This window comes from Scyliorhinus canicula, chromosome 8 (assembly GCF_902713615.1).
Source record: "Scyliorhinus canicula chromosome 8, sScyCan1.1, whole genome shotgun sequence".
NCBI classification, from domain to species: domain Eukaryota; kingdom Metazoa; phylum Chordata; class Chondrichthyes; order Carcharhiniformes; family Scyliorhinidae; genus Scyliorhinus; species Scyliorhinus canicula.
The window spans coordinates 53,604,537-53,608,981 of record NC_052153.1 but is presented as its reverse complement, the minus strand read 5'-3'; the positions used below and the strand labels follow the sequence as shown (position 1 = coordinate 53,608,981).

Sequence of the window (4,445 nt, the reverse complement as noted above, 5' to 3'; positions counted from 1 at the left end):
CAGGAACTCACCAAGGCTCCTGATCCACAACCGCTACCATTTGGAGGAACCTTGGAACACGACCACCTGGAGGCTTCCCTCCAAGTCACTCAGCATCCTGACTTGGAAATATGTTGCCATTCCTTCACTGTTGCAGGATCAAAATCCTGGAACTCCCTCCCTAACAGCACTATGGGTGCACATGGACTGCAGCGGTTCAAAGCAGTGGCTCATCACCACCTTTTTTTAAAATTTAGAGTACCCAATTCATTTTTTCCAATTAAGGGGCAATTTAGTGTGGCCAATCTACCTAGCCTGCACATCTTTGGGTTGTGGGGGCGAAACCCATGCAAACACGGGGAGAATGTGCAAACTCCACACGGACAGTGACCCAGAGCCAGGATCAAACCTGGGAACTCAGCGCCGTGAGGCTGCAGGGCTAACCCACTGCGCCACCGTGCTGCCCTCTCACCACCTTTTTGAGGGAATATAGGGATGGGCAATAAATGCTGGCCCAGCCAGCAATGCCCACATCCTGTAAATAAAAAAAATCCAGCCATTCACATGACTTCCCATCTCCAACTGCCCTGCCACACGTTCCATCTCATATGCTGCAGGAAAGGATGTCCCAAAGTGTGGTACATTGGTGAGACCATGCAGACGCTGCGACAACGGATGAATGGACATCGTGCGACAATCGCCAGGCAGGAATGTTCCCTTCCTTTCGGGGAACACTTCAGCAGTCAAAGGCATTCAGCCTCTGATCTTCGGGTAAGCGTTCTCCAAGGCACCCTTCAGGACGCGCGACAACACAGAATCGCCGAGCCGAAACTTACAGCCAAGTTCCGCACATGAGTACGGCCTCAACCAGGACCTTGGATTCATGTTGCATTACATTCACCCCGCTACCATCTGGCCTGGGCTTGCAAAATCCTACCAACTGTCCTGACTTGAGACAATTCACACCTCTTTAACCTGTAATTATCCCTCTCTCCAGTTGCTCCGTTTGGACCTGTAAAGATTTAATTACCTGCAAAGACTCGCATTCAAAATATAGTCTTGCATCTTTGACTTTGTCTATGTTTCTGGAACCTACCTCTTCATTCACCCGAGGAAGGAGCAGTGCTCCGAAAGCTAGTGATTCGAAACAAACCTGTTGGACTTTAACCTGGTGTTGTAACTTCTTACACGTTCCATCACCCCGACCTGTCCATCCTTGTGGTGCACTGTTCTGCCATATGAATATTCAATTGGAAATTACCAAAACTCTTCATTACCTGACTGAAAGATTCTAGAATGTCGGTTAAACAACATTTCATCGCCCTCTCCCATTACAGCTGATAAACAAAAAGTATTCCGTTTTGTCCCGGGATGCATGCACCAAAGTCCAAGAGACTAATCTCTAATTACTGGAAACTTCTGTGGACGATCCAGGTTCGACCCGAACGCCTCCTGCTGGAGGGCCACTTACGCGCACGCGCTACCTCTCACGGTGACAGGTGCCAGCTTGGTCAACAAAGTGCGCACGCGCGGACTTATTGCCCCTGTGGCGCTTCGGTGCGCATGTGCACGGCGGTCGCCCAAACAGAACCCAACCGTCAGAGAGCGAGCCGCGGCGCGAGCGCAGGGCTGCGCACGGCAGTGAGTACCGGGAGACGTAGGGGGAATCCGTGAGGGCATCGGCAGCCCCGGGGGCAACGGCAACCACCAAGGATATGGCAGCCACCAGGGAAGATGGGCAGACCCCGGGGGGGAGATCGGCAGCACGGAAGAGATAGGGAGACCCCCTGCGGGCATGGGGAGACCCGGGGGCATCGGCAGAAGTAGGGAAACCCGGGGGGAGAGGGGGAGAGGGGGAGAGGGGGAGAGAAATGTTCAGCTCCCGGACACATGGGGAGGGCCTGGGGGCCGGGAGACATGGGGAGCACCAAGGTTATGGGCGACACCAGGAAGATAGAGAGTAACCGGCGCCCGAGGCATGAATACGACCCAACAATCAGGGCGGCCGGGGGCAAAAATGTAGCGAGTGGGAGAACAACCGAAGTGGAGCCGGTTAGGAATATGGGACCGGGAGTGCCGGGTGGAAGGAGTGTCTGATGGCATCGAGCAAAGCGGCGGAGCAACTCCAGTCATAGAGGCGGCGTAGATAGGGCGAAACACCAGTGTAAACAGGTAGGCAGAGAAGGGTAGCCATGGTGTGGTATTGGCAGGGTGGAGGGTGAGCGCTCCCCACTTAACAAATAGAGACTGGTTCCAATAATTAAAGATCTACAGTAAACAAAAGTTTATATATATATATATTTCAACTAGAAATGTCTGGAAATTGTTTAAAGTTAACTATGACAAAAAAACATAGTCGCCTTTTTAAGCGGTGCTTCATGCAACTACTTGTAATGTACAGAATGTTGCTTGGCCTAATAGATTATGTGGTTCATGCACTGTGCTTTCTGTAAGTATTATTACTGACTTGAATGCTGTATTGCCGTGAATATGGTTTGGAGAATGCAATATTGCTATAGCTGTAGATTGGGAAATGCAATCTGTGAGTGAGACAGAGAGGCAGCACTACATGCAAACAATAACTACTTCATTTGTGCACATTCAAGTGGGGACTGAACTCCATCAGAGTCACTCACAGATTTTGTGTGCACCAAGAAGTCTTTTGATCTGGGACAGTGTGCTTCTGTGCCTGAGAGGCAACCATGTGTTAGAAGCAGATGATGGCAATATAAGAATAACTTGCATTTAAGACACTTCACAGAAGTGTAACCAAAAAAAAAATTGACATACAGCTGAAGAAGCTAATATTAGGAGAGGTGACTAAGAGCTTGATCAAAATGTAAGGTTTCAAGCAGAATTTTAAAAAGGAGAATGGAATGGAGAGATTTCAGCAGAGATTTTCAAAGCTTTGGGCTTGGATTTTTGAGGAGTGGGGTTAATGCCAGGTTTGAAAGGAAGTGGACAGATCTTGCAGAGTGGGAGCCTTTTGCAATGTCAGCTAGCATAGGTTGTTGATGCTTGTGAGCATGGAGTTGAAAGAGCAGAAGGTGGGTCTGCAAACAATATCCGAATGGAGGGGGCAATAGGAAAACTGCAACACGATGCACTTTCATGGATATGACACGGGCAGGTTTGGTCAGACTGACTTAGAGGAGTGTAGAAGCTGTGGCAGCTGAAGTGATGGTCTTGCTATTTGTGAAAAAATATGTCCATTATCTTATTCTTGGAGGAAAGAGACTGTTTGGTGTGGTGTTTACATTTCCGAATGATCCTGGAGTTGAATAGTTTTGATAAGAGGAGAGAAAGGCCTGATCATACTTCCTAAATGTGGCCTGATAATGCTTATGATTTCCTGAGGAGATTCATCTTTCCCTATTACCGTCTCACCCTCTCATGATAGGAACAAACTTTTCCCTCAGGGATAGTCAATCCTTAGGACGTAAATGTATTTCAGAAATGAAAGTGAAACTTGTGTGGTTTCCGCATTGGGTGACGCCTTGTTGTAGCACTTGCATGTTTACTGTGCACACATGACTGTACTTTCGTGTCCAGCTGTCTGAGGTTAACTGGAATTTGAAACTGAATGAGAATTTCAAGCTTATTCAGAGGAAATGCTGAAGTTGTCATGTCACATCTGGGAGGGGACGTCATTGAGGCAATCTTTTTGTACCAGTTCTTAGTGAATTTCAGCAACCAAGAAGTAAGTTTATCACTGTAACTGAGCCCAGTAAAATGCCAAGAGAGTGAAGGTATTTTTACCTTCATGTTTACAAAGGTTCTGGCATCTATGAAAAGACTGACCTCCTTGTACGCACACATCTTTCATCCTTGACTCGTCAGGGGCTTTTTAAGCTCCACTTAAAGTCATGAGAGCACAATCTAGGTTAGCAGTTCAATGCATTGTCATGGGTGCGGAACTTTTGAGGAGTGACCGGAAACTTTGTCTTAATCTTGCTCCCTGGTAGGTGCTGACGACAGGTGGACTGGAGAAGCGGGTAGTATCGGCGGTTTACGGGGTTATTTTGGAAGAGGATCAAGGCAAAATGGGAGGAAGAGTTGGGAGAGGGTATGAAGGAGGGTTCTGGTATGAGGTGCTCCGGAGAGTGAACGCCTCCACCTTGTGTGCGAGGTTGGGGCGGATACAGCTGAAGGTGGTATATAGAGCACACCGTACAAGGCTGAGGATGAGCCGGCTCTTTGATGGGGTAGAAGATGTATGTGAACGTTGGGGGGTGGGGGTGGGGGGGGGGGGGGAAGCTGGGGGTGGGGGGGGGGGAAGCTGGGGGTGGGGAAAGCTGGGGAGGGGAGGGGGGAAGTTGGGGGGGGAAGCTTGGGGGGAAGCTTGGGGGGAGGGGGGGGGAAGCTTGGGGGGAGGGGGGGAAAGCTTGGGGGGAGGGGGGGGAAAGCTTGGGGGAGGGGGGGAAGCTTGGGGGGGAGGGGCGGGAAGCTGGGGGGGGAAGCTTGGG

The 4,445-nt window shown here is 49.8% G+C and overlaps 1 protein-coding gene across 3 annotated transcripts in view; it reads left to right on the top strand.

Moving 5' to 3' along the window:
• The first annotated feature begins 1,494 nt into the window (after positions 1–1,494).
• Positions 1,495–4,445, top strand: part of LOC119970262 (tudor domain-containing protein 7-like) — a 210,945-nt gene continuing 207,994 nt past the window's right edge. For 2 of the 3 annotated variants that reach the window (XM_038804596.1, XM_038804593.1), the window contains exon 1: positions 1,495–1,620. The gene's annotated coding sequence lies outside the window, so the exon portion shown is untranslated. Of the gene's footprint in view, positions 1,621–1,887; positions 2,152–4,445 lie in introns of those variants that run through there. The other variant, XM_038804594.1, reaches the window with a different exon arrangement.